We start from the raw sequence: 10,486 nt of genomic DNA, 5'->3' as shown, positions 1-10,486 counted from the left end.
TTATTTATAAATTTTACTTTCTGTCAAGTAAAAGTGAAAAATCAACATATGTTTATTAATCACCTGCTTACTAAACTGGATTGTAGGACATGAAACATTTACTGAGTGCCTTCTATATGACAGACATTATAAATAATTTTTACTCCATCAGTTTCTTCAACACTTACAACACAGTCAGGCAAGTATTGTGCTTCTATTTTATAAGCAAATAAACTGAGATGGAGAATGCATAAATATTTAATGTCATTCAGCTGATAAAAAGCAGAGACTGATATTTGGTATAGTTCTCTTTAGCTCCAATGTGGATACCAAAATTATTTTAAAAGAAATATAAAGAGTCCATTCACAAACTGACATATATCGAGTTGCCTCCACAACACTAAGTTCAGCTGTCAATTCTTAGCCCTCATCTCACTCTTTCTGTACTTGACCAAGTTAATTACTCCTTCCTTTATGAAAATGGGGAAAAAATTAAATTGTGACATAACACACACTTAGAGAAAATATACATGAAATGTATATTGAGAGTTTAAAATACATTCATAAACACGCGTAAACATCAGAGAGAACCTGGCTTTTTCTCAGAGTCCTATCTTTTATGGTACTATCTCTTCTCACATATCTTTGCAGTTTTACCAACTATATTTGCATTCCTACATGCTACCCTTTATGTTTTGTCTGTTACTGAACTTTACATAAATGTAGTAGAATTGCTTACATTCTCCTGTGTCTTGATTTTTCGCTCTATATTATGTTTATTGATTTATCCATTTTGATTTGCATTTTTACTATTGTATAATATTCCCTAGGCTCAATATGTCAAAATTTAGAATACCATTATAGTTTAATATTTCAAATGTACAGTTTCTGATAATTACAAATAATATCTCTAAGAATATTTTTGTAACAGTAGTCTCACATTAATGTTCAGGGCCTTTTCTATATGTGTAACTCACAGTCGAACTGCCTAGTATTAGGATATACATATCCTCAAATTTTCTGGAAAATAGCAATTATTTTGTGGTGGTTGGTCATGGAAATTTAAATTCCTACCAGCCAATTACAAGAGATTGTGTTTCCCTACATCCTTAGTACATGATAGTGTTATTTTTGTATTTATTCACTTTTAAAATTGATTTTGCTAGCGAGCAAACATGGGGGTATACACAGCTGTCTCATTTTGGTTTTAATTTACATTTCCCTGAATACTAATGATTTTTTAAAATTTATTTGTATTTATTTATTTATTTATTTATTTATTTATTTATTTAAGACAGGGTTTTACTCTGTTTTCCAGGCTGGAGTGCAGTGGCACAATCACAGCTGACTGCAGCCTTGACCCCTTGGTCTCAAGTGATCCTTCCACTTCAACCAACTGAATAGCTAGGTGGAACTGCTGCTATTCCACCATACCCATCTAATTTTTCTAATTTTTCTTTTTGATTTTTTTTTTTTTTTTTTTTTTTTTTTTTGTAGAGAGGGGGATCTCACTATGTTATCCAGGCTGGTTTCAAACTACTGGGCTCAAGAGATCGTTTTACCTCGGGCTCCCAAAATGCTGGGATTATAGGTGTAAGCTACTGTACCTTGTCTACCAATGAATTTAAGAATCATTTTATAATTTAATTTCATATATTATTTGGATATTTTCTTTCATAACCTATATCTTCATGTCTTTTGCTATTTTTGTGCTAGGATCTCTCTCTTTTTCTCTCTGCTTGGGTGGAGTGCAGTGGCACTCCACTCTCGGTTCACTGTAAGGTCCGCCTCCGGGGTTCAGGCCATTCTCCTGCCTCAGCCTCCCGGCTGGGACTACAGGCGCCCGCCACCGCGCCCGGCTAATTTTTTGTATGTTTCGTGGAGACGGGGTGTCACTGTGTTAGCCAGGATGGTCTCGGTCTCCTGACCTGGTGATCCGCCCACCTGGGCCTCCCAAAGTGCTGGGATTACAGGCGTGAGCCACCACGCCTGACCTATATATTTTTATACTAGTCCTTTTTTGGTCATAACTTTTTCAAATACATTCATTCACTTCATGGCTTGTCTTTTCATTCTTTTTTGCTGTCTTTTGGTGAACAGAGGTTCTTCATTTTTCTCCACTCGGTTTCAACCATGTTTTCCTTTATGGTGAATGCTTTACATGTTTTGATTAGGAAATCTTACCCTACTCTAAATTCAATATAATAGTTTTCTTTAATTTATTCTAAGTCTTTCCATTTTTACTTTTCACTATTGTGTATTACCAGAACTGAAATTGATATTTGTGCATGGTGTAATAATGAGATCCAATTTCATTTTCTTCCACATATTTAACCAGGTTTCTCACCACAATTCATTGAAAAGACTCTTCAATTCCCATTGCTTTAAGTGCCATTTTGGTCATAAATAAAGTATCTATATATAGGCAATCTATAATCTCCTTACCTATTTTTTAGTCCTTCAAAAAATATGTAATCTGCTGTTGAATTCAGTATTATATAGATATTATTTATGTAAGGTCTTCTAATTCTTGTTTAAAGCTTCTTTATCTTTACTACTTGCTCTATGAATTTTTGAGAAAAATGTATTATAATCACTAACCGATTTTTTTGCTATTTCTCTATTGTCATTTTCACCTTATTTACTTTGAAACCATATTAAGTACATTAAAATTGAGAATTAATATTTTCTTGGTGAGATAAATATTGCAATGTTATGAAGGGAAGTTCTTTAATGCTAACAATGTCTTTTGTCCTAAGAATATTTTGTTTGATATTAGTATAGCTTTCTTGTCACTAATACTTTCATAGAATTTTTTGATAATTATTGCTGCAACATTTCTGTGCCTTTATGCTATCATTATTTAAAATTTTACCTCACAATATAATTTCAGAATTTGGTGAATTTTTACTTAACACAACTAATAATATTGAAAGTAATGTTATTAATAATTCAGCAGCACATCAAAAAGCTAATTTACTAAAATCAAATAGGCTTCATTTCTGGGACACAAGGTTGGCTCAATGCACACAAATTAGAGAACATAATTCATCTCATAAACGGAGCTCAAAACAAAAGCCACAGAATTTTCTCAACAGATGGAGGAAAGGCTTATGATAAAATTCAACATCTCTTTATGTTCAAAACCCTAAAAAAATTATACATTGTAGGAACACACCCTAAACCAATAAGGGCCACCTATTACAAACCCTCAGCCAACATCATACTGAATAGGCAAAAGTTGTAAGCAGTTCCCATCAAAACCAACACAAGACAAGGATATCCTCTCTTACCACTCCTATTCAACACAGCACTGGAAATCTTGGTCAGAGCAATCAGGCAAGAGAAAGAAGTAAAGGCATCCAAATAGGAAGAGAGGAAGTCAAACTATCCCTGCTTGCAGACAACATTATTCTATACCCAGAAAACCTCATAGTATCTGTCCTAAAGTTCCTAGATCTGAAAAACAACTTCAGTAGTTTCAGGGAAAAAAGAAAATCAATGTACAAAAATTACTAGCATTCTTATATACCAACAACCTCTAAGCTCAGAGCCAAATCAATGATTTTATTTCATTCACAATAGCCACGAAAAAGAACAAAATACCTAGGTATACAGCTAAACAGGAAGGTAAAGTATTACTACAATGAAAAATACAAAACAGTGCTCAAATAAATCAGAGATGACACAAACATGGAAAAATCATGCTCATGGATAGGAAGAATTAATATTGTTAAAATAGTCATATTGCCCAAAGAAATTTACAATTTAAATGCTATTCCTGTCAAACTACCACATTTTTTCACATAATTAAAAAATAAAGTCTTCTAAAATTTACACAGAACCAAAAAAGAACCTGAATATCCAAAGCAATCCTATGCAAAAAGAATAAAGCTGGAGGCATCACATCACTCGACTTCAAACTATATTAAAAGGCTACAGTAACCAAAACAGTATGGCACTCATAAAAATACAGACACATAGACAAATAACAGAATGGAGAGCCTAGAAATAATGCTGTACACTTACAACCATTTGATCTGTGACCAAGCTGACAAAATCAAGCAATGGCTAAAGGACTCTCTATTCAATAAATAGTGCTGGGATAACTGGTTAGCTATATGCAAATAATTGAAATTGAAACCCTTAATACAACTGAGTTGTATTAAAACCAACTCAAGGTAGATTAAAGACTTCACTGTAAAATGTGAAACTATAAAAATCCTGAAAGCAAACCTAGGAAATACCATTCTGGACATATGACCTGGCAAAGATTTTATAACAAAGATGCCAAAAGTATTTGAAACAAGAACAAAAAATAGACAGACAAATGGGATCTAAACAAACTAAAGAGTTTTGAACAGCAAAATAAACTATCAACAGAGTGGAGAGACATCCTTCAGAGGGGAGAAAATATTTGCAAACTATGCATCTGGCAAAAGTTTAATAGCCAGAATCTATTAGAAACTCAAACAAATTTACAAGTACACACACACACAAAAGCATTAAAAAGTGGGCAAAGTACATGAACAGGCACTTCTCAAAAGAAGACATACATGCAGCCAAAAAGAATATAAAAATGTTCAACATCACTAATTATTAGAAAAACACAAATCAAACCACAATGAGTTACATTTCACATCAGTCAGCATGACTATGATTTAAAAGTCTAAAAACAACAGATTCTGGTCAGGCTGTGGAGAAAAGGGAACATTTATACATTGCTGGTGAAAGTGCAAACTAGTTCAGCCACTGTGGAAGACAGTGTGGTGGTTTCTCAAATATCTTAAAACAGAATTACTATTGGACCCAGCAAACCTGTTACTAGGTTTATACCCAAAGCAATATAATTTATTCTACCATAAAACATATGCACACACATGTTTATTGCAGCACTATTCACAATAGCAAAGACATGAATTCAACCTAAATGCCCATCAGTACTAGATTGGATAAAGAAAATGTGGTAAATATATACCATGGAATACTACGCATCCATAAAAAAGAATTGGATCATGTCCTTTGTAGCCATATGGATAGAGCTGGAGACCATTATCCTGAGCAAACTAACCAGGTACAGAGAACCAAATACCTTATGTTCTCACTTATAAAAGGAAGTTACACAAGAAGAACACGTGGACACAAGTAGTGGAAAAACAGACACTGGGGCCTACTTGAAGATGAAGGGTGAGAGAAGAAAGAGGATTAAAAATACTTATTAAGTACTATGTTTTTCTGTGTGACTAAATAATCTGTACACCAAACTCCCATGACATGCAGGTTACCTATGTGACAATCCTGCACATGTACCCTTAAACATAAAGTAAATGTTAAAAGAAAGAAAACAGTACATTTAAAAAGAAAAAAAGAAAGTAATGTTACTAGAAAGGGGAGCGTTCCTGGATTCTCATGCAGGAAAAAATTCAAAATGAGTCAGAGTTCAGTGAAAAAAGCAGTTTTATTGGAAATTACTCTGTTACAGAGTAAGGCATCCTCAGAAAGCAAGTGGAAAAATTCACCATCTTTGTTTTAAGTTTCTCTTATATAGGGGTCTTGTCTATGTAAAAACTAAACTAAGCTGTGTCTATGGGTGGGTGGACAGACAGCCTGACAACATTTATTATTTTATTGACTTAAGGAGAACTATCCTTGACAATTTATGTGTGAGTACATGAAAGCATATCTATAATGATCTTGAAAGCATATATTGTTATGGGTCTTGGGACACTTTGATTTTCAGTTATTTTAAGAGTTTGTCCTTTCAGGCATTACCAAGCTGCTTCCTTAGCTGTAAACATCTTAGGACCATGGGTCATGACTGGCAAGACATATGCCTTGCTAGTTTTAAGACGGTGTCACTCTGGCTCTCTTAGGTTCCTGCTTCCCTAACTTTCCCCTCTCTATTTATGAAAGAATTCTTAATCTTAAGGGGAGCTGAAGGGCAAGACTCATTCTTCTGTAACTTATTCCTGCTGACAGTGGAAATTGATCACTGGGACAGAGTCCTCTATAAGTTTAGTGTGAGCCTCTTCAGGGAGCTATAAAGTTTCTTGCATGTGTGATATCCCTATAGATTCTAGAAAGTTAATATACTAGGTTGGTAAGTAGACGAGCAAAGAAGCAACTGAGCTATTTTATCTTGTAACCATATACAACAAGCACAACAGAAATAAAAAGCACAATAACTAATAATAATGAATACTATAATACTAAGCATGCCAAAAGAAATGCTTTCCAAATGCTGGAGAACTGATGAAACCATGCCATTATGAGGTCTTGAGACAGGGAATCAATTGCTAAGATATGAGTTTCCAGGGATCTTATAGCCTGGGATATATTATGGGAGTAATCAGAAATATAAACACAACATTTAGTTTTAATCAAGGCACAAGTTCCCCCTGGGCTGCAGTTAAAATATATAAAGTAATACAGTTTTGTAGACTTACTTGTCTTATCTGCAACTATGCTTCTGTTAGAAGGGTGATGATAGCCTGATTAGTGTTTATTGAAAGCTGCAGCAATGTGTTCTTCTAGGGCTTGGACCTGAAATTCAATGTCCACAGCTATTGCCTGAGAAGAGACGATTGTCATAGGATAAAACCACCAAGAAATCTGCTTTGTTGTCTATAAGCATTGACTGTTTCCCAGTTGGTGTTGAGGGAACACAGATGTATAAAGGATATGTCCTGAAAGTTAGGGACAACTCCAAGTACATCATCCAGTTCAATTGTAATATAGGACGGCCAAACATGAGACCCACATGCCCACAACAATTCCCAAGAAGAAGAATGGGCACCTGTATTAGTCTGTTCTCATGCTGCTAATGAAGACATACCCGAGACTGAGTAATTTATAGAGGAAAGGGGTTTAATTGACTCACAGTTCCATATGGCTGAGGATGCCTCACAGTCATGGTGGAAGGCAAATGAGGAGAAAAGTCACATCTTACATGGTGGCAGGCAAAAGAATATGTGCAGGGGAGCTCCCCTTTATAAAACCATAAGATCTCATAAGACTTATTCACTACCATGATAACAGCACAGGAAAAACCCACCCCCATGATTCAACTACCTCCCACCAGGTCCCTCTCACGATTTGTGGGGATTATTACAATTCAAGGTGAGATTTGGGTGTGGGCACAGAGCCAAACCATATCAGCATCTAACTATAGAGATTTATTTTGGCATTCCATCTATATTTTGTCAGTTAAAAGGAGGTCATATTATGACTGTCAGCCTAGAAGCAGCTGTTGTCTCTCAAAGCAAAAGGGTACTTCACCTGACACCTGAATTTGAGTACCCATTAAAAAATTAAACCAATTGTATATGGTAGAGCATAAAGTAGAGATGGCAGTTGTTAAAAAGGTTACATACCTGTAGAAGGGATTAAAGATGTTACTTATCTGTTTATTTGCAAAACAGCAGCTTTAGGTCTACTAGGGCTTCACAAGGGTAGATAGTGGTGTCTTTCTTCGGTGACTGCAGGGACTCACATAAAACAGGTCCAATGGTGTAGCCATCTAGTAATTCCCTAAAGTTAAACATCTGTGGGTGTGCTTAACAATACCCTCGTAGTACCCTTCCATTTTGGTTGTAATTGATCTTTGGGACATTCTTTTTTCCAAGTTTTTAATAGTACTTGCAGTCTCTTGATTAAACAAGGGAGCTATGAATGTTTATGGAAGTGTTCCTGACACATGTATGTTGAACAAACATAAATGTAACATAAGACTCTGTTTATATTTGGGTGGAGACTTAACCCTTGCCTGGCATGGTCTTAGATCCAGTTTATAACTTGATATTTATTGTCATAAAGAGTCTGTTCTGCCAGTCTTATGATCTCTATCTTAATGTTAATGCTGAAAAGCTGTGCCTGAATTACAAGGGGGAAAATGTATAGAGATGTGGGTTCGACCCCCAGCTTTCCATCATGGCAAGAGCTAGTTTTTTCTCAGTTTTTTTTTGGAGGGGATTTCCTTCGGCCTGGGTGGGTGGGGTTTCATTCTGTTGCAGCTTTTTTTTTTTGGAAGGGATTTCCTTTGGCCTGTGTGTGTGTGTGTGGGGGGGGGGGGGGGGGTTCATTCTGTTGGAGGGCTTAGGATCTTATTTCATTTTATTTGTATAAGTTTATATTCCCCCTTTTTATGTCAAGGTAGACCTAAGGCAGAATTGATGGGCAAGCTTTTATTTTATCCCAAATCTATGTGTGAGTGGTGTGCTACCTGTCCAAGGTCAATCATATCCCTCAGAAGGAACCTGTAGCCAAGAGACTTAAACTCAGAAGACTTATAGCCAATTAAACATTCTAAGCCAGATGGCAGTGGAGGTGGGCAGGCACTCATTAACGTTTAAATCCTATTTAAGTAACATAAGTGCCAAAAATCAAAAGCCAAGAGGCAAGGATATAAAATTGACTTATCTATATATTCTATTCATTGAGCTACCATAATCTTGGCTTGTAGCAATTAGCTATATAAAACACAAGCATTTTGGCCAGCTGTTGAGGCATATGTGTGCCCATGCTTGATTTGGAAGGTCTGAATTGATTTTTTTGCTCGAAACCATCTATATGACAGTCTCTAGGCCTGGAGGGGCTGAATAATTTGCAATTCTGGAGGCCAAAGAAAAAAAAAAAAAAAAGGGAGAGAGAAATACACACACAGAAGGAATTCACAACATTTTAAACAAAAAGGTCATAATCCCTTTCTAGTTATGAAAATGACAGAAAAAAATCCCATCAGTAATCAAACATTTAAGTTATTTAGTATCAAGTCATAGAATAAATTACATTAATTCAGATGGAGATAATATTATTAAATGAATCTTCATGTTTTTAATACAGGCCCATCTCTGTGTCTCATAAAAGTGGCTTACATTGTTTTTCTTTCTTTTTAATTTTTTCTAATTTTCAATTTCTGTGGGTACATAGTAGGTGTATATATTTATGGGGTACATGAGATATTTTGATAAAGGCGTGGAATGTGAAATAATCACATCATGGAAAAATGGCGTATCCATCCCCTCCAGCACATATCATCTGTGTTACAAACAATCTAATTATACACTTTTAGTTATTTAAACATCTGAAATTAACTTATTGACTATAGTCAGCTTGTTGTGCAATCAAATAATAGGTCTTGCTCATTTTTTCTATTTTTTTACCTATTAATTATGCCCACCTCCCCACAAGACCCCCCACTATGTTCCCAGCCTCTAATAACCATCCTTCTACTCTCTATGTCAATGAGTTAAATTGCTGTGATCTTTAGATCCCACAAATAAGTGAGAACATGCGATGTTTCTCTTTCTGTGCCTGGGTCATTTCACTTTACATAATGACCTCCAGTTCTATCCATGTTATTGCAGATGGCAATGGATTTACATATGTTAAGCCATCCTCACATCCCTAGTATAAATCCCACTTTTTCATGATGAATAATCTCTCAAATGCATTGTTGAATTTGGTTTACTAGTATATTGTTGAGGATTTTAGCATCAATATTCATCAGACATATTGACTGGTAGTTTTTTGTTTTTTTTTTTTTTTTTATGTGTCTTTGTCTTGTTTTAATATCAGAGTAATATTGGCCTCATAGAATTAATTTGGAAGTACTCATTTCTCCTCCATTATTTAGAAAAGTTTGAGTAAGATTGACATTAGTTCTTCTTTAAACATTTGGTAGAAATCAACAGTGAAGGCATTGGGGTCCCAGGGCTTTTCTTTACTGGGAGACTTTCCTTATGGCTTTGATCTTCTTACTTGTTATTGGTCTGTTCATGTTTTGGATTATTTTTCTGGATCAATCTTGGTAGGTTGCATTTGTCTAGGAATTTGTTCATTTTTAAATAGATTTTCCAATTTATTGGCATATACTTGTTTATAGGAGCCACTAATTATCCTTTGTATTTTTGCAGTATCAGCTTTAATGTCTTCTTTTCATCTCCAATTTTATTTATCTGAATCTTCTCTCTTTTTTCTTAGTCTGACAAAAGTTTTGTCTGTTTTATTTAACTTTTCAGAAAACCAACTTTTTATTTTATTGATCTTTTATATCATTTTCTCTATTTCAAATTCATTTATTTGTGCTCTGATCTTTATTATTTTTCTTTCCTTCTACTAATTTGCTCTTTTCTAGTTCTTTAAAATTCATCATTAGATTGTCTATTTTAAGTTGTTCTTATTTCTTATGTAGGCACTTATACCTACAAACTTCCTTCTTAGTACTGCTTTGCTGTATCCCATAAAGTTTGGTATGTTGTATTTCCATTGTTATTTGTTTCAGAAGTTTTTCAATTTTCTGCTTAATATCTTCATTAACTCACCAGTCATTCAGGGGCATGTTGTTTAATTTCCATGTGTTTCTATAATTTCCAAAATTTCTCTTTTTATTGATTTCTAGTTTTATTCCATTGTGGTCAGAGAAGATACTTGTGATTATTTCAAGTTTTAAAAAGTTTTAGTACTTGTTTTGTGACCTATCATATCATCTATCCTTGAGAATAATCTA

Source organism: Macaca fascicularis, chromosome X (assembly GCF_037993035.2).
Source record: "Macaca fascicularis isolate 582-1 chromosome X, T2T-MFA8v1.1".
Taxonomy (NCBI): Eukaryota; Metazoa; Chordata; class Mammalia; order Primates; family Cercopithecidae; genus Macaca; species Macaca fascicularis.
The sequence above is the reverse complement of the archived record's forward strand: the minus strand, read 5'-3'. Positions refer to the sequence as shown.